This window comes from Anabrus simplex, chromosome 4 (assembly GCF_040414725.1).
Source record: "Anabrus simplex isolate iqAnaSimp1 chromosome 4, ASM4041472v1, whole genome shotgun sequence".
Taxonomy (NCBI): Eukaryota; Metazoa; Arthropoda; class Insecta; order Orthoptera; family Tettigoniidae; genus Anabrus; species Anabrus simplex.
In genome coordinates this window covers 87,025,943-87,050,651 of record NC_090268.1, presented here as the reverse complement: position 1 = coordinate 87,050,651, position 24,709 = coordinate 87,025,943, and the positions used below count along the sequence as shown (strand labels likewise).

Below are 24,709 nucleotides of genomic sequence, written 5' to 3'. Positions count from 1 at the left end.
CCCATAGGGGTTGTGTGTTTTGTCTACGAGAGCTATTTTATTTCGCTGAAGTCCGCCGACAAGCCGGTTAGGATCCCCCTATCCGCCACCTGGGACGGGCCTCGTGGGGTAATACCTCACCCCCCCCCCCCTGCTACGCCAGCGTAGTAGGTTCGTGTAGATACATTACTGAAGGCGACAATGTGCCGTTTGTCGGCCCAGTGTTACTGTTGCCGACACGAGGATAGTCTCACACGTCTATGTTCTGGTCTCCGTGGAACAATTGCCTCGCGAACACGAGATCATAAGGCAACTACAAACAAACGATGACCATTTGTTTGTCATGTAACAAGTGGTGCTACAGTAGTTCGAATTTCGATGGTGTTGCTTGGAAGTCTGTCCCGAATATTAAAATTATATGACCATCCTCCCTCGATTTGGTCATGTCCCAGGTCTCCGACCATGAATGACGAATTCCGTCGTAGTGTGCAATTTCAGTTTTCAGAAATGTATTTTAGAACTCCCAGGCAAGTTGTTACATTTGAACTTGCAAGCTTAGCGATACACTGGAAATGGAATCAGATGTAATTGCAAACAATTATAACACGAGAGAGGAACAAATATAAACGGGATTTTTTATTTAAATTCATTTATTGAAAAATACAAGGCAAATACAATTTATTTTTCCATATAGTTTACTTCTTAGGAAATGCATTTATCCCAGCGTATAGGCAGCTTTTTGATGCCCTCGTCTAAAAAATAACTGGGTCGTGTCACCAGCCAGTTGCGAACGAATTCTTCCACACTCTCGTCATCTTCAAATAGTTGCCCTCCTAGACTATATTTAAGCAGTCCGAACAACTCGAGGGCCGATAACCTCCGATGTGAGGCCTCTTAAAACAACAAGCAAGCAACAACTCGAAATCGCAGGGCAGTAAGTCCGGGCTGTAGTGAGGATGATCAAGAGTAGTCCAGTGCAATTCCTGTAGCTTGGAAACAGTTTCGGTCAAGAGGCAAGGGACTCGTCTGGAAGAAACTCTACGGAACTGTAGGTCGTTTGTGATGATTGTTTGACAGCTCCCATAACTGATTCCGACTTGTTCCGCAATTTCTGATGCTCTCGCCCTTCGATCGTCGTCAATAATGTCTTTAACCGCACGAATGTTTTCGTCTGTAATGCTGGTCGAAGGGCGGCGATCGTATTGCTGATTTTCTACACGTTCTCGCCCTTCCTTGAACGTTTTACGCCAGGCAAACACACGCGTCCTTAGCAATGATCACCGAACTGTGCAGTCAACCTCTGGCATATTTCCGCCGCTGTAACTCCTCCACGAGCAAGAAGTTTTATAATTATGTGTTGCGCGGTGGAGGGGTGCACCTGTTGCTCCGACACCGTGAGCGTTACTGACGAAACGGCGGAAAATATCTATCAGCACGCTCTCCCCAGTCCTAAGAGTCCCGCCTAAGCATAGCAGAAGCGCGGGGCCAGTCCTACCAACTGTTGATGTTCTGGAACAAAAATCCAGTTTATATTTGGTCGACCTTTGTATTTTCAGGTTTTTCTTTTTTGCTATTTAATATTTATGATTTACACGTTAATTTTAAGTGGGCGACTAATTTACTATAGTTTTACTCTTACGTCCCGGAGGCGTGTTATCTGTCCGTCCTAACTCGTGGCTTTCCACTGTCATAGCCGAGGTTTTATAGATGATACAGTGTTTGAAATTTTACCTGTAAAATCAGGTAGTGTTATGAAGGGTATTTTCATTTAAACCCCCGGTCGAAACCTAATATGGGCCGATGACCTTCGATGTTAGGCCCCTTAAAACAACAAGCAAGAAACCTAATATGCGCTAGCATAGCTCTTGCGATCCCAGAAATGTTACGGATAAACAGGAAACTTTTAGTTCTATAATGATGATCTGATGTGGACCAGAAGTACCTTGCAACCCTGGTTATCGCTAACCGCACTGACACTGGACATGCATATTAATTTTGTCTTACCGTGCGGTGGTTCCTCTTGGTAATAATTGTATAGCTCTGGATCAAAACCGTGGTAGTACAGTGACTGGGACGATGGCAGCAACTAAAAATAAAAAGGAAAATCATACTTCAATGAAGTTGAGAATGAAATATTTGCTGATGGTGGTGGTGATTATTGTTTAATGACAAATTACAACTAGGCAACCATCCTCAATGAAGTATTTGCACAGTCTTATGATGTAAAAAATGAAATCCACCTGAATGATGCACCCTTATAATGATTATGACGGCTCTCTCCATGGAAACAATAAATTGGGTGGTTACCATTTACTGGAAGTTATAACAGGCGATGTGAAAAATTAAGGTACTTTATACCCCAGAAATTCTTCAGATTTTTCTTAAGTTCTTCTGACATACCACATTTTATTTCGTTCCTGTGGTCATTTTCATGCAAAATATACCAGTATGGTAACTTTTCCAGACGTTTGCATTGAATTGAAGAATGTTATTGTATACACTAGGATAGTGGACGTGGCGTGGTATATGAACACAACTATGCCTTGTACATCGCATGAAGTTCGTAGTTTCACTTATTTACGATTTGGTCGATGCATGAAAATAATGCTATTAATTGTACTAATTACATATTTTTTGTTTCTGGAGATGTCAAGGTGCCACAATATTTTCTGTAAGAGTACTCTTATATAGGCCTACCAGGAAATCTTCTGACAGGAGGTTGATGTGTTTGAACACCTTCAAATACGACCGGGCTGAGCCTCGATCGAACCTGCCAAGTTGCGCTACCGTGTGAGCTTCTCAGCTATCCTGAACTCATATTTCATAACATAATCGAATGACTCAACGTTTTCCAGAAGTCTCAAGATATACTGTAGCTATTCTTGAGGACGAACCGAAATTGTCACGTAGATAGACAGATTTAGAATATTAAACACCAACAGGCTATTCCCAATCGCGGATGGCGTACTACACCTATAGTCTATTTCTTACAACTAAGTTATTATTTACATAAAATTACATATTATTTACAAATAAGAAAAAATCTAATGTTCAAATATTAACATCTTACAATACTACACAGTGATGTATTATTTTGCCATATGTAATACTGCCTTTCTAAAGTGACTTCATATCAGAACAGAAGCAGTCCACAGATTCCCCATCACTGTTCAGTGTCCGCAATGATTGTATTAACCACTAACTACTGTGGTGTTCAATTGTACACTTTATCTCATGAAAGGTAACTCTGTGTCTTGTGTTTCGTGCCGGAACATGAAGTGATATTAGCTGCAGGAGCTGCGGACAATCTATTCTATTTGTTATGCATTTAATTGTAACGCTGCGTTAGCACATTTGCGACGCAACAGTAAATTCTCCATTTGCAACTGTTGGCAAAACTGTTCATATATTGAAGACGTCACCTTAATTCCACTTCATAAATTTTACCTGCACTCTCTCTAGTGAGACAAATATTGTTGGGATGGTATCCAGATCTTGATACCATATTATAACCCTGATCTAATATAGGAAATATATAGAGTTTTCAGAGTTCGAACAGAAAAAACATCCCTACAATTTCTCTCAAGAAAACCCAGAAACCTAAGAGATTACCTCGTTATTTAATCAATATGGTCCTGGAAGGAGAGTCCATTTGTATTGCTTAATAGGATACCTAAATCATTGATCATATCCCCACGGTTTAAATATGCGCCATTGAAAGCATAATTGTATTCGGCAGGGGATTTCTTCCGAGTGAAGCTGATTACATTGCACTTCGGAACATTGATTTGCAACATCCACTACTCACACCACTCACTCACTCACTCACTCACTCACACGAAGGGCATCTAATTCCAAAAGTTTACAGTCATTTTCAGACTCTATTGCCTTAAATGTTTCTAAATCATCTGCGAATAACAGACACTTGCTCGACTGAAAGGTAGAAGGCAAATCATTAATCACCAAAATGAATAGAAGGGACCCTAGAATTGAACCTTGTGGGACACCTGATGTTGGGTGGTACGGAAAAGATAGAAATCCTTCATATTTTACAAGACAAGTTCTACCGGACAGATACGATTTCATCCATTGTAGGATCCATCCATGCATCTCATACGCAGATAATTCAAGAATCAGGGCACTGTGTTGTACTGTGTCAAAAGCTTTCGAGTGAGCAGTATATATGGAGTCTATCCCTGAGCCATTGTCCAAAAATTGGGAGATGTAGTTACAATATAAGCAGAGTTTTGACACTGTGGAACGCTTATGATGCTGAGGATGATGATGATGCTTGTTTTTTAAAGGGGCCTAACATCTAGGTCATCGGCCCCTAATTGTACGAAATGAAATGGAAACAAAAAGTTCAAAATCATCCACTGACAAAAATTAAAAAAATGTCATGATGAATGAATGGATGGACATGAACCCAAACAAAAAACAAAGAAAACAAAAAACAAGCAAAGAAAAACAGTGGATCCGACACAAAAATATCATTAAAATAGCATCACTGACCAAGGGACCACATATGAAGCATAATCCCGAATCGAGGATGCTTGATGTCTAAAGGGGTCCAAAATCCAGGTCTAAGGCCCCCCAGAATGGTATATGTCACGAGTAAAGTAGAACCATGGTAATTTTCACGTCAGGGTACTAATCAAAAGTAGCGACGACCCACGGTGTTCAACACAAGATGGTACTAAACACAAGTATTGTACTCCGTACAGGTAACGTAGACCTATGGTGTTTCTCACACAATGGCGCCACTCATAGCCAACGCAAACCGATGAGGTTCCTCACCTAGGTGTACTAGTCCCGGGTGCCGGTATTCCCGCTGTGTTCCTCACATAGTGGGTACTAATCACAGGCAACGCAGACCCACGGTGTCGCTCATATAGTGGTACAACTCACAGGCAACGCCCAGACCCGCGGTGTTGCTCACATGGGTACGACTCATGGGTACTGGAAACCCACAGGAGAACCTAATCGTTGCTGCTACCAATCACAAACCTATTTCGTACCTAATATAGTGGTTCTACTCGCAAGCACAGGCAACCCATGGTGTTCCCCGCGTGATGGTACGAATCAAGAGTAGTGTCTTGGTTCTAATTCAATCATCCCTTGGTCGCCCCTTTTAATCGCCTTCCACGACAGGCATGGGATACCGTGGGTGTATTCTTCGTCTGCGTCCCCCACCCACAGGGGGTAATGAGAGAGAAATAGGAGAAGAAAGAAGGGATCCGTCACTTCGAAAGATGAAGTAACGGACGAAGAAAGGCAAGGGCCACGAAGGGCGTTAAAATGAAAGACTCCCTAGGCCTCGAATGCTCTAATATCGTCGGGGTCGGAAAAGAACAAGAGTTGACTAAGGGAGGTCGGATAGGAAGGATTAAAGTGAGGAGCCTAACACAAGTAAATGGAAGCAATACCAATCCACACTCCCAATTTGAGAGCCCCTTGGGCCCCTTTTAGTCGCCTCTTATGACAGGCAGGGGATACCACGGGTGTATTGTGCATGTGCGTCCCCCAGCAGCGTGGGGTAGTGTGTTTGATCCGCGAGAGGTATTTCATTTCCCTGATTCCGCCGGCAAGCCGGTAGGACCCCCCTATCCGCCACCTGGGACGCGCCACGTGGGAGTATCACCTCTCCCCCTGCTACGCCAGCGTAGTAGGCTCGTGGGGTACGAAATGAGACGAAATGGTATTTTTTTGCTAGGGGCTTTACGTCGCACCGACACAGATAGGTCTTATCGCGACGATGGGATGGGAAAGGCCTAGGAGTTGGAAAGAAGCGGCCGTTGCCTTAATTAAGGTACAGCCCCAGCATTTTCCTGGTGTGAAATTGGGAAACAACGGAAAACCATCTTCAGGGCTGCCGATAGTGGGTTTCGAACCTGCTATCCCCGGATGCAAGCTCGCAGCCGCGTGCCTCTACGCGCACGGCCAACTCGCCCGGTGAGACGAAATGGAATGACAAATTAAAAGTCAAATTTGTCCACTGACGAGAATTCAACGCGTGAGAACGATGAATGAATGGATGGACATGAATTTAAAACAATCAGTGGATGTGACCCGCAATGCCTTACTTTCAGAGAAACTAAAGGAAAAGTTGGATTACTGACCAAGGGATTGCTGCTATAGCATATCACTGAAACTATGATGCTTGCAGTCTAAAGAGGTACCAAACTCCAAGTTATCGTCCCCTCATAACGGTACTTATCGCTAGGAAAGTAGAACCATGGTATTTGTCCTGTTGCGGTTCTAATCAAAAGGAGCAGAGACTCGCGGTATTCCACACCTTATGGTTCTACTCACAGGTTATGAAATTCGACATATAATACAAACCTATGGTTTTTCTCACATTGTGGCGCCATTTACAGGCAACGCAACCCTATGGTGTTCATCACATGAGAGTACTAAACGCAGGTATCTGCACTATCCCGTGGTGTTCCTCGTATAGTGGGTACTAATCATAGGCAAGGCAGATCCATGGTAGCTATCTTCCCTTAGTCATATGGTGGTACAAATCACATGTACTGCAAAAGCCGACCGCACGGTGCTCCTGTGTGCTACTCATCACAAACCTATTTGGTACCCAATATAGTAGTACTACACGCAAGTAAAAGCGACCCATGGTGTTCTCCACATGGTGGTACTAATCACAAGTAGTTTCACGGTTCTAAGACAATCATACTTTGTTCGCCCCTTTTAGTCACCTCTTACGACAGGCAGGGGATACCTTGGGTGTATTCTTCGTCTGCGTCTCCCACCCACAGGGGTTTGTGATTTTCGTCCGCGAGAGGTATTTTATTTCCCTCAAGTCCGCCGGCAAGCCGGTTGGGACCCCCTTTCCGCTACCTGGGACGCGCCACGTGGGAGTATCACCTCTCCCCCTGCTACGCCAGCGTAGTAGGTTCGTGGTCGGATGAATGCATCAGGTTCTCTCATGCCAATAATGCTCCCTCTTTCAAACCTACTCATTTGACGGCACGGTTCTCGCATACGTCTGCGAGGCATCCTGCACGTCTGCTAGTCACAGTGATACATTACTTTCGGTTTATAGCGGCAACGAGAGCCGAAGGCACATTTTACCCGTCGGTGGTGGTGCGCTAGGATATCGGTGTGGACGTTGATCCTGAGGGGCGACATGCTTCAAATGCTTATCATTTCTTCAGAACATACCAATGCACATGTCCTGTGAATGTGCACTTCCTATCTCTGGTATTTCAAGGTGTTCTGGTTTTTATGAACATGAGTGTATAATGAATATGGATCCGTAAATGCGTACTTTGTTGACCTCCACATTCACCTGATCTAAACACGTTGGACATCTTTGTGTGGGTCTAAGCACAGTATTTGGTGTACGCGACTGTTGTGAGGGATGAAGCAATACTTCAAACGATGGAACTGTCAGGTCCTCTCGAACAGTAAGTACAACACAAGACATACTCGAATGTGTTCGTATCTCCATGCCACGTCGAATATAAGCCTGTAGTATGGCAGGAGGTGGGCTTTATGAACAAATATTTTAAGGAAATGACCGTAGTTCATCAGTACATGCAAGATAGTGCACAAAACTTGAGATTCTAGCCCACGACAGAGTCTGATTCTAGCCCACGACAGAGTCTGATATCTCGAAAAGTACGCGTTTCCACACCCGTGTTTATATGGAATTTTTTCCCTCGCTATATTTGAGGGATTCTACGAACAGTAGGGTACGTCCGAAAAATAAAAACGGTTTTCACGCATGGCTTAGAAGTACCATTCTCTGCTCTCCCGTATTTTTATGTGCATGCAATATTACTTTTCCAAATTTTCTTTCTCTACAAAAATTAGAAGTAAAATTCTGGAAAGTCCTCATACTTATGTATATAAAATGTACATCACGTTGTATTACGCTTGTTCCAGGGTCCTGATGATAGATCACTACAACACACCTCCTGACTACTAGACAACACAGATTGACTCACCCCTATGACGCAGTGTAGCAATCTGGTGAGTAAATAAGTAACTGGTTTACATGCACTTGAAAACGATTTCCCATTTTTTTAGTTGATAGAATATGAGTGTCGTAAGCAAGTACAGTATCGTAAAATTCTACTTTCTACGTAATGTCGAAGATCATCAACATATGAAATTCGACAGGGTACGAAACAAATTCTACTATGACTGTATATATGTAAAGCCCGGAAACATAGTGTTAGCATCAGGAAGGCCACCTGGCAGTAAAACTTCACCAAATCTGTATCACGTGCCGGCCCTCCAAAATTTGTGTTAAGGACAGGAATTATTATTATCATTACCGAGGGAGTTGGCCGTGTGTTTAGAGTAGTGCAGATGTGAGCTTCCATTCGGGAGATAGTGCCCTACTGTCGGTAGCCCGGAAGATAGTTTTCCATGGTTTCCCATTTCCACACAAGGCAAATGCTGGGACTGTACCTTAATTAAGGCCATGGCCGTTTCTCTCACACTCCTAGCCCTTTCCTGTTCCATCGTCGCCATAAGACCTATTTGTGTCTGTGCGGCGTAAAGAAGAATTGTATATATACTGCCTGACAAAAATTGAAGCACCCTAAAGGTGACGAGGAAACGAAATGAAACTTCACTTGTTTATAGGGTATGTGATGTTATTTAAGTGTTTAAAAAATCGAGTCAAATTCACAAAACTTGACATCACGAGCTCAGTTATTGTTACTTTGCGGCCGCTCTGGCCTGGATGCATGTACTGATTTGGTTGGGAAGGGTATCGTAAAGCGGTTGTGTATCCTCTCTTGAGGCATAGTAGCCTACAACTGTTGTAACTTGTCCTGCATACCCTGGATAAAACCATCGCGATCCCGCGCGTGTTCAATCAGGGCCGGATCAGAGTATCTTGCTGGCCACGGAAGTACCTGAAGATCACGCAGACAGTCCGTGTGTGGACGAGCATTGTCCTGTTATAAATTGGCACCGCTATACTGTCGCATGAGAGATAACGCATGATGACGCAGGGTGTTCGTGATATACCGTTGTGCCGTTAGAGTTCCTGAAGTCATTGCCGACGGCTCCCCACACCATGATGCCAGCAGTAACAAGGCTGTGTCTCTCCAAAGCATTGGAAGAATGGGACCTGTCCCCAGGTCGTTCCATACTCGCAGAAGATGGTCATCCGGAATAATGCAGAAATGCCATTCATCAGCAGTCCATGCTTCGAGGTCACGGCACCATTCCAAATGCAGCCATTTTGGTGATGGTGTTAATGGCAGCCAACGCATGGGACGGTAATTTCCTGGTCCCATTGCTGCTAGTCTCCGACCAATGGTGCAGCATGAGACACAATATTGTAGGGAGTTCTCTGATGACAGTCGCAGAGGATGACGACGATGATATTTGTTCTTTAAAGGGGCCTAACAACTAGGTCACCCGCCCCTAATGGTGCAGGGTCCAGCGAAATGAAAAAAAATGTGTCCACTGACTAGAATCTAAAACGAATGGTGATGAAAACGACAGTGAAACTAAAAAGATCAGTTGATCCAATTTACAATGTCTAAATTACCGGGATGATGCTCATCATCTATAAGGATCCAAAATCCGGGTCACCGGCGCCTCATAATGGTACAAATCACCAGCAATGCGGAACCATGGTGCTCCTCCCATAGTGATAATAATCACAGGTAACATAGACTGGTGGTTTTTCTCGCATGGTGGTTCCATTTACAGGTAACGTAGATCCATGGTATGTCACAGACAATGGCACCACTCACAGGTAACATAAACCCATGGATTTTCGCACAGGAGGGCACTACTCACAAGAAACGCAGACCCATGGTGTTCCTCACATAGTGGAACTAATCACGGGTGCCAGCATTCCTGTGGTGTTCCTCACATAGTGGAATTAATCACAGGTCAAATATACTCGTGGCGTTGTTCACATAGTGGTTTTAATCATAGGCACTGCAGACCCGAGGTGTATGACACATTATGGTAACGCCCACAGGTAACAAATCCCATCGTGTTCCTCACATAACGGTACTACTACTAGGAACGTTGATCCATGGTGTTCCTCAAATGTTGGCACTGATCACAAGTAGTCTCATGGTTAAAAAAATCATCAGCCCTTTGTTCGCCCCACTTAGTCGCTTCTTACGACAAGCAGGGGGTACCGTGGGTGTACTCTTCGTCTGAGTACCCCACCCACAGGGCGTGTGTCGATCTAGAAATCGGATCTCACTCATGTCTCTACAAGCTAGATACTATGTAGGCCTATGCTTCCGTTTCATGGCCTGTCCTGTACAGATTTACCTCCGACTGGTGGGTTTAATGTGGCGGGTTCTTCGATCTTAGCGAGCGACTGAGTTTACATAAAGAACATCCATGAGCCAGTAAAGGGTATGATCTAGGGTACAATATAATAACTGTAATACCAATGATAATAATAATAATAATAATAATAATAATAATAATAATAATAATAATAATAATAATAATAATAATAATGCAATAATGATAATAATAATAGATTGGATTAAGACAGTAAGAAATTTAAATTCGAATAATCTACAAATTAGAAATTATCAACTTCAAGAGTTTGCATGAAAAACAAAAGCAGTGCAGCGGTTGGTTAGTGAAAATAAAAACCCGCTAGAGAAATATTACAGCCTTACTGAGATGCAAAAATCACTATATCTTCTTCATATCTTGTTTTACATACTTCAATATATATTCTAATAGGAAATTCATCTAGAATAATAAATATATTTATTACTCACTAGCAATTGTACCCGTGCTTTGCTACGGTATTCTGCATTGTATACGAATATTGAAGTAAATACTGTACATGCAGTAAATAAGATAGTTTAAAAATAGCATGTCTCTTAGCGTTATCCGAGAAACAGCATGGAGATGTCCCCATACGTTGTTTCCAATGTAAAATGCTTGTTACGGATTTGTGATGATAACGACAGGCTCACTTGCCTACTGCCATTCACAATCGAGTTGGGAAGTTTACATTAAAATTGCAGGCCCCATTGCCTACTGCGCGGTCACAACCGATATGGGGAGTTTCCGTTACAATGGCAGCCCTACTTTCCTACTTCCATACATATTAAAAATTGAGGAGTTTTTATTATAATGGCAGGAAACTTCCCTACAGCCAGTCAAAATTGAGTTGTGCAGTTATCATTATAATGACAGGCCCCTTTTCCAACTGCCAGCCAGTTTACTGCCAGTCACACCAAGTTGGTGAGTTTCCATCAAAATAGCAGGCCAGTATGCCTAATGCCAGTCACATTTTAGATGGGTACATCTATTTATAACTGCGGGAACGCTTACCTACAGCCAAACAAAATCGGGTAAGGGGAGTTTTGAACAAAACTGCATGCTCCCTTGCCTTCTGCAAGTCAAATCGAGAAGTGAATTATTCATTAAAATGGTAGGCCTGCCTTATTAATGCCAGTTACACAGGAATTGGAGAAGGACCCCATTCCTACTGCCAGTCAAAGTCGGTGTGGGGAGTACTGATTACAATAGCAGACACCCTTCCTCGATCGCTACAAAATCGACATCAGTGAATATATATATTTCGACATACGAAAGTAGGATGTGCTCGTTTACAATATTGCAGACCTTCATTTACAGATTAACTGCTGCTAAACAGTACATCATATCGAGAAAGTATTGTACCATAAGACGCCGGATTTAGCGGCCTAAATGCCGCAATCTGGATTTTCGGTGAGGAGTGTAAAAATTAGGACTTTCAAGAAACTAAACCAAAAAAATATGCAGATGGACATTATTACCCCTTAAACTTGTAGCTGTACGAAAATTTTGCCAAAATAGTCAATGTACAGGCACACAGTCGTTACGATTTTATTTACATAGATAGATAAGGAACCCTGATCCACGTACAACACCTTTTGGGCTATATCCGCTGGACATAACCTGAAAAACGGACCGTTTATAATATGTCCCTTATTAATTCTCCTGTCGAAAAAATGCACATGAAAAAGGTTTTAGAGATGGAATTCCATCAGGTTTGGTCGATTTCCAGTCAGGTTGGTCTTGTACTGTATATATTGTGTAACAGTAAAATCACCATTTCGGTTCTCTATAAACCGCCAGTCCATACCGGGAACATGAAATGTTATTGACGATTAACACCTACCGTTGGACAGGTGGATGTTAATGTAAAGTTTGACTGAAATATCTTCAGTAGTTTTCAAGTTGTAAAAAAATACGCTTTACACGCACCCGCTCTTGAGATAAGTCCGGTGGGACTTGTACCGGAAAACGGTCCGTTAATGATATCTCCCTTATTAATCCTCGTATTGAAATGATGCACATGAGAAAACAGGCTTAGAAATGAATTTCCATTAAGGCAGGTAAATTTACATTAAGTTAGGTTGTGTATATTTTGTGGGAATGCAAAATCACGGTTTCGGATTCGTATAATCCCCCAGTCAATTCAGGGATTTAGAAACAATATTTGCCCTAAAACCTACCAAAGGACAGGTGGATTCTAAATATCAAGTTTGGTGGAAATATATCCGGTAGTTTCCAAGTTATAGACAAACAGACAAACAAACAAACAAACAAACAATCAGACACCAAAACTGAATATATGCAGATGGTCATTGTTACCCCTGAAAGGGATAACTGTACGGAAATTTCGCCAAAATTGTCAATGTACAGACACACTCTAGAAGTGCAGACCTTTATTTCCATAGTTACTGCTTTGAAACTGTACGACGTATCTACAAACGGACTTCACCATCAGACGCCCCTTTCACTGCTCTACATGGTTGGTCCTATGACATCTTCTCGTATCTTCTATATTTATGGGTTAGATTGAGTTAGAGTCATTGAATGGGGTGAAATTTTGTACAGCTTTCACAGCCAGAATCATAAAATTTGGCTATAACATGGCCAATAGTCATGTCAATGTGCGTGCCGAATGTCATGATTCTACCTTTCCTATAAGGGTGACAAATTATGACATATACGTGTAAAAGTACAAAATCAACTTGAAATCGAGAAATACAGCTGTATTTAACGTATTAGGGATAGAAATACGACGAAAAGTCATAGGACAAAAGTTGTAGATCTGATGATGATGATGATGACATGATAATTGTTTAAAGGGGCCTAACATCTAGGTCATCGGCCCCTAATGGTACGAAATGAGACGAAATGGAATGACATATTAAAAGTCTAAAATTCTCCACTGACCAGAATTCAAAAATGTGACAACGAAGAATGAATGGATGGACATGAATTTAAAAAAAATCAGTGGTTGCGATCCGCAATGTCGCACAGTCACATAAACGGACGTGACAATATCGTATTACTGACCAAGGGACTACTGCTATAGCATAACACTGAATCGATTATGCGGTCCTAAATCGAAGTTATCGGCCCCTCATAACGGTACTGATCGCTATCAAAATAGAACCATGGGAGCTGTCCTGTTACGGTACTAATCAAAAGTAGCAGAGACTTGCGGCATTCCACACGTTATTGTACTACTCAGAGCTTATGAAATTCGACATTTAATACAGACCTATGTTTTCCCACTTTGCGGCGCCATTTACAGGCAACGCAAACCTACGGTGTTCATCACAGAAGAGTACTAACCACAGGGACCTCTCCCTATCCCGCGGTGTTCCTCATATAGTGGGTACTAATCATACGCAAGGCAGAACCATGGTAGCTATCATCCCATGGTCCTGCTCATATGGTGGTACTAATCACAGGTACTGCAAAAGCCGACCGCGCGGTGCTCCTGTGTGCTACTAATCACAAACCAATTTCGTACCCAATGTAGTGGTACTACGCACAAGTAAAAGCAACCCTTGGTGTTCCCCGCGTGATGGCACGAATCAAAAGCAGTTTCATGGTTCCAATTTAAACATCCCTTGGTCGCCCCTTTTAGTCGCCTATCACGACAGGCAGGGGATACCGTGGGTGTATTATTCGTCTGCCTCCCCCACCCACAGGGGGTGTGTGTTTGGTCCGCGAGAGGTATTTTATTTCCCTCAAGTCCGCCGGCAAGCCGGTTAGGACCCCCCTATCCGCCACCTGGGACGCGCCACGTGGGAGTATCACCTCTCCCCCTGCTACACCTGCGTAGCAGGTTCGTGGAGTTGTAGATCTCTCCAAAATGAAACGCCATTTGCTTTCTGACTTGTGATACGACTTACTGATTAGCCACCAATTACCCCGAAACGAAGGTCTGCACCGTCGTTAAAATTGCATCCATATTTCGGAATTTTCCTGCACCAAAAGTTATACATTTAGCTTAGAATATTTCCTCATAGAAAAGAGTGTCCAGCATTCGGGATTAGCACTCACATACATACGTGGTAATTAAGGAAGAAAATAATACAGTTTAGTAAGTTGAAATTAACAGAAAATGGATTATAATTGAGGACATCCGGATGACGGCAAATATGTAAATAAGAAGTGAATGTATTGGAAAATCAAATGCTCCTCAATAAATTATGCCGGTTTGAGTTATGAATATAAGAAAGCGGTAATCGGAGATATATTTAGCCGTAGTGATTCTTAGTTAATCAGATAAGAAGATGAATATTTGTGTTATTACTTAAGCTATTCGAGGACGGTTTCAACCTCCATTGACATTCCGCCAATATCCCGCAGAATGGCCGATTGACGACTCTCTTGTTTCTACCCAAGGAACAACCACGAATTTAAAGGAATGATGAGGAAAATGGCAATATATTACTTCCCTGCTGGCAAGCAGTCAGAGACGTTGCCATGGTAACCCATATATTCGTTGTCGGTCTGTCGGTCACTCAATGCAGAGCATGGTATCGACAGAAAATAGTAAATTTCTCTGTCATTTGAAGAGTAAGGTAAATTATGAACATAACAAAAGTTGTTTATAATGAAGAGACCTTTCACATACGGTCCACACAGTTTACAGAAAATCAATAGTATCAGAGAAAATGGAGGAAAACCGTTGTGGTTTTCCTATAAAACCCCCGTCTTTTCAAAGATTTTAAAATGATATGCATATCGAAACCTTCCACGGGATGAGTATACTCTAAATATGAAGTTTGGTTGAGATATATCCACCGTTCCGACGTGATGGTGGAACAAACAAACAGACAGACACGAAAAGTAAAAACCACCGATTTGGTCTTGAGTTGACCTAAAACGGATAAATATTTGAAAATTTGGCAAACCAAAGGAATTGCAGACAGCGGACCCCCTACAACTTTATTTATAAGATTCCGTAACATTGAATACATGAAAATTTAAGAAAAGAACTATTCCAAAATATTGTAATGATTACTAAGTAATAAGTCTTATCGTGGTCTCTAATTGCCTTAAACGTTTAACAATAATAATGTAAAAATCCACAGCCTGTTTCCAGTCATTCGACTGGGTCAGGAATGGAATGAATGAAGTCCCTATCTAGCGGCGAGGATAGGAATTGTGGCGACTGCCGAAGGCTGTCGCACTCCTCTCGAGCAATGATTAATGACTGACAGATGAAATGAAATGGTATTGGAGAGTGTTGCTTGAATGAAATATGACAGGAAAAAGTGGAGTACCCGGAGAAAAACCTGTCCTGCTTCCGCTTTGTCCAGCACAAATCTCACATGGAGTGACCGGGATTTGAACCACGGAACCCAGCGGTGAGGCGCTGGCGCGCTACCGCCTGAGCCACGGAAGCTCGTTTAACAATAATAGTGTTATATATTTAGAACTCCTAAACTGGCTTAGATTTCAAGGGGCTCTTGTTTATCGGAATTTTATACCACAGCAGTTCGTTAACGTACCAGAAGCCAACCATATACATCTGTCGCATTTGTACACCCTCAAATGACACCAAACACGCCGGAATCAGGGCAACTACTAACCGACTATGCAACTGAAAACGATATCTTTTGTTGAAATTTAATTAGTTTGTTGTTCTTCCAAAGAAGCGAGAGGAAAACGGAAATGAAGGAAACCTTATTTTAGAAGCCGATGAGACCAAAATTATAAGTGAACATCAAGCATGAGGCTCTACTACTTACGGAGAGAGATACGATGATGCAAACTGCAGCAAGTGCTAATGGCTTCATTTTGCAGCACGTGAGTGCAAATGGCTATTGACTTCCGAACTCTCTCTTTATATGTCTCGTACAACGCTCCAGGTGAAGATGGATCAAAATGGAAGAAATTATTACTCAACCCTTAAAATTTTATGCATGAAGACAATAACACATTATGCTGATTAATAATTACATGCAATGATTTGTAGTGCTCGATGACTTATGACAAGTGTCGTGAGTGAAATATGACTGCATCGTTAAAAGAGTACATTCATTCAATTCGTGCTTTCAGATAGCTATTATGAATGTCGAAATGTCCATTCCATATAGTTATTACATCGTGTTCTTCGTATTCTTCCTGGTATATCTACTTATTGAAAAATAGATTTTAATGTTATATATCGTACAGATACAAGTTGAATTCCTCCCTTAAAGTCTTACATTCCCATTTTAAAGACAGGGGAAGACATGGATGGAAGAAGGGCGTAACTCAAAAAACACTCTTTTGAGATAAATGAGTTTAAAGAATTACAACATCAAACACTTTTCTCAGAAATACAAAATTGTGGTATATTATACTTAACTACATTCTTGATTATTTCATAATATGTACATCAAAAATATTTATACATTTTTTGGTTTGTTGTCAATTTTGTATTTTGGAGTTACGCCCTTATTCCATTTTCAAGAAATATTTTCATTGAATTAATGTTTTTTACATTGTTGGAAGCATGTAGACAAGTTTTACAGGTTAGAACATTTGACAGGGCACAACATATTATTAGGGGAGTCACTATATCGAGAATTTCCTACTCCCACAGATTCAGCTCTCCGGAAAATATTTTCAAACCATGCACGTGCACCTGCGCGTACAAAGCTTACTAAATCTTTAACAACTTTTAATTTTCTGGGTTCAATACCTACACGAGGGACTGGAAAGCTATCCAAATTATCTTACAGACCATATATCCTTCAATAACTGAAACTTGTCATGAAACGTAATATTATAATTCTGGCTTCCTGATACAGCTCCTTCAGGAGAGTGACATAATATGACATACTTTGGAATTGAAAACTGAAGTCCTTTTGTTTGTGGTGTTGCAAATGACAGTGGGCTGAGAACGGCAGATCATTCTGATAGTAAGGATTTAGTATCCGAATCATCTGAGGTTTCATTTGGTAAATATTCACTGTCATCTGCTGAAATATCAGATGTTTCTCCTCCTGACATTACTCCTGCGCCAGCTGTTTCGAGTCTGATGAGTGATAATTGCTGGATCGCCCTAAGTCAGCATTGGAGCGTATTTTAATTCGGACATGAGTAATATTTGGAAGAACGGCGCAACTCAATATAGCACATCACACGCCATCTATTGACACTACCGATAAGCCATTTAGGTAGTATCTAGAAGAGCCTCCAAGGAACGTATATACGCAATTTACCGAATAACGCCACAACCTGACTTAAGCCCTTCTTTCATCCATGTCTTCAGTTGTAATTCGAGAATGTAATAAAATTGTACTTGTAGGCCTACAAGGTGCTTTATGTCGCACCGACACAGTTAGGTCTTACGACGACGATGGGATAGGAAAGGGCTAGGAGTTGGAATGAATTGGCCGTAGCATTAACTAAGGTACAACTCCTGCATTTTCCTGGTGTGAAAGTGGGAAGGCACGGAAAATCATATTCAGACTGCCGACAGTGGGATTCGAACCTATTATCTCCCGAATGAACGCTCAGAGCTGCGCGCTCCTAACCGCACAGCCAATTCACTCGGTGATTTTTACTTCAGTAGTTTGGCCATATCGAAATGATAAATATAGACTTCATCAACTTATCTTACAAAGTAAAACTGCAGGTAGGAGAAGTAGGGAATGAAGGACAATATTTTGCCTACGGAATCAACGAGAACGGTATGGGATCAGTGCCCCCACTGTTTTCTGAGTTGCTGAGAGCAAGAAACAAATCACCCCGATAACAGATGACACCCCATGAGGATATTGTAAAAGAAGAAGTAGAAAAAGAAGTACCGCTTCACTCGGCAGTAAATGTTATTTCTTTGACAAAGTCCAAGCCTGACAAAACAACCGTTGAAACCGTTTATAATGATGTTATAAACACAGAATAGTGATATTATATTGCTCTTTGTAATTAACATTTCATTACATAGATACTATATCTCAGTCAGTAACAGGAATATTCTGTTGTGTATTGATAAGTTACAAATATATTGTAATGATAGATTGGTATTTGAAAATAACATAAAAATATTATTCTTTATCCTTTATTTTCCTCCAGATCTACAGCATTTTCTACCTTAGTGATTTAATAATGGAGAAAAATAATAGTGCCCAACCTAGGCAAGCTCTTTCCAACTTAAACTCTCCTAAATAAAACAGCAATGATATAATAATAATAATAATAAGAATAATAATAATAATAATACAAAACAATATAATAATTCGAGTCAAATGGCTCACGGGCGACTACTTTCCCGAGACTCCAAAGCCCTGGTGAAACGTGAACTGGATAAAAATCCTATAATAAGGTAAAATGAAACAACGGCAAATCGGCACGTGGAGGTTAAAGACCTCGCACATTCCTTAACTTAAGCCACCCACTCTCATTGACCTACTGAAGTTCGCTGATACAGACAAAACATTACACCTCCTGTCGCGTCAGTGTGCCATAATCTCCTCGCGTTGCAATTTCTGCATGAACTACTTCCTTGTTCCTTGTAATAACAACTTCACCCACTCATTAATCGTAATTTACCTACAGTAAAGCTGCAAAAATCATCTTCTCATTCATACATATATCAACTATAATCGCATAAGCCACTCACCACATTAAATTATGCTATCGCATTTTACCATCATCCGCCAAGCTTATCACCTCACCATTTTTACAGTCACTCCTTACTTTTTTACAATATAGCCACCATATATCCATTTCAGCCTTCCAATACAATTATAACTCCATTTTACATTTTTCGTAATTTGCATCGTCTTACCTTTCACACATTTGCCAACCATAGTCTTATATTAATTACTTGCTTCATCTCATTTAAATTTCAAGCCAGCCTCCACACAAACGTATGCCATCACGTCTTATCATATCGACAATATACTGTACACACTATACATCCCTATCTCACTTTTACTCTCTTTCACACACACTTTTTATTATAAACATAATCACTCTTAGCGACTTTCACATAGTGATATCATAGAATATACCAGCCCTTTCCACGTATTAGCTTCCTTCCTTCCTTCCTTCCTTCCTTCCTTCCTTCCTTCCTTCCTTCCTTCCTTCCTTCCTTCCTTCCTTCAATACAATTATATACATCAACCACTTTTAACGATTTCCTTTCCATAAAGAAGCACCAATAATCTTCCAATCATAATCACATATTAATTTCTACCTTCCAAGTAAATTACTACTGTATATGCCATCAACCCCACCTCTTGTCTACTATCTCTCTAACCATCAGTTCGATATTCATTTCAAATAAATCAACTAATAGCTTGCTTACTCGTGCACATTCTATCAAATACCATTTCAAGTTCACTAAAGATTTCGAGTGCAATAATAGCAACAAAAGAACACACTTCGACACCTACCAGTTTCACTACATAATCACTTTTTTCTCAACTACAAATATCAAACACACTCCATCATCTACCAACTTCAACTTACCATTCATATCTTCATCCAGTTCGCTAAATTACTTACTAACTTTATTTAACATTTTACTTCTAGTTACTATGCCTTCGTCACTTTTTTGTTTCCTCCCACACAAATCCTTTAAACTCCTGCTTCTCCATTTATACAGAGCATTACCTTTATTAGCTTTCTCCCTCTGAAATTCACATTCACTTTGCATTCGTCTTTACCAGCCCTCCACGCCGAACTTCTCCCTTAATTACCTACCTACTTACCTGGTTCACGTTTTCATTTCCTCCCTGTCATCCACTGAACTTATATCTTCACTATGCATGTCCACTCCGTCACTTTGTTCTGAAGATGACGATGATGTTTGTTGTTAAAAAGGGGTCTAACATCGAGGTCATCGGCCCCTAATGGTACGAAATATAATGACAAATTAAAAGGTCAACATCATCCACTGACTAAAATATAAAATGTCATGAATAATTAATGGAGGGAAATGGGTGTAAAACAATCAGTGGATCCAACCCAGAAACGAAAATTAAAATAGTATTACTGACAAGGGACCACTTCTAATGCACAATCCTGAATCGAGGAGGCTTGTTGGATAAAGGGGTCCAAAATCTAGGTCAACGGCCCCTCATAATAGTACTGATCGCTAGTAAAGTAGAACCATGGTATTTGTCATGTTGGGGTACTAATCAAAAGTAGCGTAGACTCACGGTACTGCACACATGATGGTACAACTCACAAGTATTGTACGTAGCACGGGTAACGCAGAAGTATGGTGTTTCCTCACATAATGGCGCCACACACAGGCAACGCAAACCGATGGTGTTCCTAACCTACATGTACTTATCACGGACGCCGGAATTCCCGTGGTGTTCCTCATATAGTGGGTACTAATCACAGGCAACGCAGACCTACGGTGTTGCTCATATAGTGGTACTAATCACAAGCAACGCCCAGACCCGTGGTGTTACACACAATTATACTAATCATGGGTACTGGAAACACACAGCACTCTCTGTTATTCCTAACCACAAACCTCGGGTGTACCTAATGTAGTGGTACTACTCGCAAGTAAAGGCGTCCCATGGTGTTCCCCGCGTGATAGTACTAATCAAAAGTAGTTTTATGGTTCTAATACAATCATCCCTTCGTCGCCCATCACGACAGGCAGGGGATACCGTGGGTGTATTTTTCGTTTGCATTTTCGACCCACAAGGGAGCAGACAGAGAAAAAAAGAAGAAAAAAGAAGGGATCCGTCACTTCGAAAAATGAAGTAACGGACGAAGAAAGGCAAGGGCCACGAAGGGTGTGAAAATGAAAGACTCCCTAGGCCTCGAATGTTCTAATACCATCGTGGTCGGAAGAGAAGAAGAGTTGACCAAGGGAGGTCGGAGAGGATAGACGAAAGCGAGGAGCCTGGCACAAGTAAGTGGAAGCAATGCCAAGACTCGGCTAAGGGCCCCGTGGTCACCATTCTACACTCCCAATTCCTTGGGCCCTTTCTTGTCGCCTCTTACGACATGCAGGGGATACCGTGGGTGTATTCTTTATCTGCGTCCCCCACTCACAGGGGGTTTACTTTGTTATCTTGCCAGCCTTTCCTCCGAACTCGACGCCCTACAAGGTCACACTGCCTCCCTTTGTTCTTCCCTTTCCACCATGTCTGTCTTCTCCGACACTACTTCCCGCACTCGATGCTCCTCTCCTTCTACAATGCACATCTTGTCCGGTCCTATTCATTTCATCCTGTTTTAAACACTCGTCCAAGAACTGAAGTTTCGTCACTGTCCTATGTCGAGTCAATTTCCCATTGGGCACCAACTGTATCTGTCCCCTAATATGCGCCCTCAACCCTTGCAGTCTTGCTCTCACCATATGTTTCTTAAAAGTTATTAAATTTTCATTCCCGTCCCTCTCCAAGTCCCTCTTATTCCACACTTTTTCTTTCTGTACATTTCCAGTGTTTCTGGTTACTATGTCCGCCATCAGTGAGGATATCAGCCTCACCTCTATAGGTCTGCGCCCCCTCAACTTGCCTATCCTCTCCACTTCATCTATAACGACCTCACTAAAGTTAGATTGATTGATTGATTGATTGATTGATTGATTGATTGATTGATTGATTGATTGATTGATTGATTGATTGATTGATGTTTGTTGTTTAAAGCGGCCTAACATCGAGGTCATCGGCCCCTAATGGTACGAAATGAGACGAAATGAAATGACAACATAAAATTCCAAAATCCTCCACTGACCAGAATTCAAAGCATGAGGACGAAGAATGAATGGATGGACGGATATGAATTTAAAACGATCAGTGGAAATTACCCACAGTGCCTCACATGCACAGAAGCTGGCACAAAACAATAGTATTACTGACCAAGGGACTGCTTCTATAGCACGATGCTGAATCGATTGTGCGTATTTTAAAAAACGGGTCCAAAATCCAGGTCATCAGCCCCTCATAATGGTATTTATTGCTAGGAAAGTAGAACCATCCTATGTGTAATGTTGCGCTACTAATCAAATTAGCAGAGACCCGTGGTATTCTACAGATTATGGTACTATTCACAGGTAGTGTAATGCGCACATGTAACACAGACCTATAGTGTCTCGCACACTGCGGCACCACTTACAGGGAACGCAAACCTATAAAGGCAACGTAAACCCATGGCGTTCCGCAAATAAGTGGACTAAGCACAGGGACTAGTACTACCCCATAGAATTCCTTACATAGTGGGAACTGAGCATAGGTAAGGCAGAACCATGGTGTCGCTCATATAGGGGTACGAATCACAGGTACTGTAGGACTCTCCTCCTGATTTACACTGTCGCTACTAATCGCAAACCTATTGCGTACCTAACATAGTGGTACTACGCGCAAGTAAATGCAACCCATGGTGTTCCCTGCGTGATGGTACTAATTACAAGTAGTTTTATGGTTCTAATTGGATCATCCCTTGGTCGCCCCTTTTAGTCGCCTCTACGACAGGCAGGGGATACCGTGGGTGAATTCTTCGTCTGCCTCCCCCACCCACAGGGGGTGTGTGTTTGGTCCGCGAGAGGTATTGTATTTCCCTCAAGTCCGCCGGCAAGCCGGTTAGGACCCCCCTATCCGCCACCTGGGACGCGCCACGTGGGAGTTATAACCTCTTCCCCTTCTACGCCAGCGTAGTAGGTTCGTGGCACTAAAGTTACCATTACGTCTACGTCTACCATATTATACATAAATCCACTTTAACTTCTGTCTTCTTTTCCTGTAGACAGTAAATAAATATGACTTTCCTGACAATGGGCTGCTATTTCTTTCTTCAAATTCTTCACCTCCTCTTCCATATTTTTTATTTTCTCCCGTAGCAATACCACTTCACTTTCCATTTTTTCCCTTTCTTTCTCTCCTTTCACGTTTTCCTGAATCCACAGCGTCGTCTTTTCGTGTTCCTTGTGTTGCTCTTGTATCATTTGCTTTAACTGTTCAAACGGGCAGAGTTCCTCCAATACCTCCTTAACCACTTTCCTTATTATGTCCTCCCAATTCATATTGCTACTGCTCTGCGGGCGTGGATGTACTTCCACACCCCCAATAACCAGCAGCACCTCTACCATCGCTGCCACCAACCTCATCTCAGCCTTCAATCCCATCTCAAATCGTCCTTCCTTACTTCTGGTTGTTTCCTTCTTCAATCTTCCCTGCCATCTATCTATAACGGCCCTATATTGATCTACGCCGATCATCTTCCTTGTCTAACTCTATCCGACCCGTCCGCTCCCCACTCTTACTCCACCCACCCTGCACATTCCGCACAGCACGTCCGTTCAGTACGCTTCCTTAGGCTAGACGGTGTTATAAGAATATACACTTGAGTCAGTATCATAAATCCTCTGTCGCGAATACAGCGTGCCAAACGTACGTTACTTAGTTTTTGAAATATTTGTTAAAAGTTGTTTTACGTCTCGCGGACACAGATATGACATATGGTGACGATTGAATAGGAAATGGCCTTTGCCTGCTGTGAACATGGGAAACAACGGAAGAAGCTTCAGGGCTGCCGGCAGTGGGGTTAGAACCCAGCATCTCTAGAATGCAAGCTAACAACAGCGCACCCCTAAGCGCAAGGCCAAATCGCTCGGTCGTTATTATTCTTATTATTTAGCGTATGACATTTCTTACTCATCACAATGACAAAATCTAATGCTCGGTCGCTACTTTCACGTCATTCAAATTGGGGTGAGAGGTTTCAAGCGAAGAATCGTTGTGACGCTTGTCACGTAATCTATAACTGTGAGGTTTTTTAGTCTGACGAAACTAATGCCGTTTAAACAAAATTACCTGAAAGCCAATGACGACATCGGCGTATGACGTAACGAAACGTTAACGAAAAGAAAGTCCCTTGGCACGACGCTACAGACGACGCAATGCAGTCCTAGCTGGACCAGTGAGTAGGGAGGAAGCGTAGCAGTACATCGTTATCCCGACAAGAGCTAAGCTTTGATTGTTACACGGAGGACAAATGGGGGCTTCTGAGGCCCATTCCTAAAAATATGTACGAAATTTCGATTGTAAGGGCATAAATCACGAAACAGCATTTAAAGAATAATTTTAAGGATATTTTTAATATAAAATTGAAATTAATTTCACCCAGGTATTTATTTATTTATTTATTTATTTATTTATTTATTTATTTATTTATTTATTTATTTATTTATTTATTTATTCATTTATTTATCGTATGGCAAGTAAACTCACTATATTTTAATGTCCAAAGTTGTTATCCGTTCTAGAGCCTCTGTATTGGGCTCTAGAAAATCAAACCAATCGCCAGGGTAGGCACTTCTGCTGCACTCCTTTACAATGTGTTCAATGGTTTGAAAAGGAGCACCACAGTCACAAACACAAATCAATCACCAAAATCTTTCTTGACGGTCAGCATTATTTCTAGGCACATATTTCAAGCAGATTACATTTTTATTTATTGTATCACAGAGTTATCTATCAAAGAATGTCCC

The 24,709-nt window shown here is 41.7% G+C and overlaps 1 protein-coding gene across 1 annotated transcript in view; it reads left to right on the top strand.

The window, feature by feature from the left end:
* LOC136872432 (G-protein coupled receptor dmsr-1) overlaps window positions 1–24,709 on the top strand; it is a 591,582-nt gene that overhangs the window by 377,956 nt on the left and 188,917 nt on the right. Inside the window, exon 3 of the mRNA XM_067146247.2 lies at window positions 7,885–7,971. The gene's annotated coding sequence lies outside the window, so the exon portion shown is untranslated. The remainder of the gene's footprint in view (window positions 1–7,884; window positions 7,972–24,709) is intronic.